This window comes from Daktulosphaira vitifoliae, unplaced genomic scaffold, assembly GCF_025091365.1.
Source record: "Daktulosphaira vitifoliae isolate Bord-2020 unplaced genomic scaffold, ASM2509136v1 Scaffold_1, whole genome shotgun sequence".
NCBI lineage: Eukaryota > Metazoa > Arthropoda > Insecta > Hemiptera > Phylloxeridae > Daktulosphaira > Daktulosphaira vitifoliae.
Genome location: NW_026099572.1, coordinates 4,841,271 through 4,841,472, shown reverse-complemented (window position 1 = coordinate 4,841,472; position 202 = coordinate 4,841,271).

The following is a 202-nucleotide window of genomic DNA, read 5'->3' as shown; positions in this document are numbered from 1 at the left end:
AAACTTTCATAAATCTTTATCAAAAATTTTTCATCAACTTTAAAGAACCAAAAAAATAGGTTAAAATTGAAAATTTGGACTGATTATTTTTAACATATTAAAAATCAAATCAGTAATAATTTGAAAACAAATTTTTTTTTCTTTTAATTATTATTTTATATATATAATTAGTAATAATATAAAAAATTAGAAGTGATAGAAA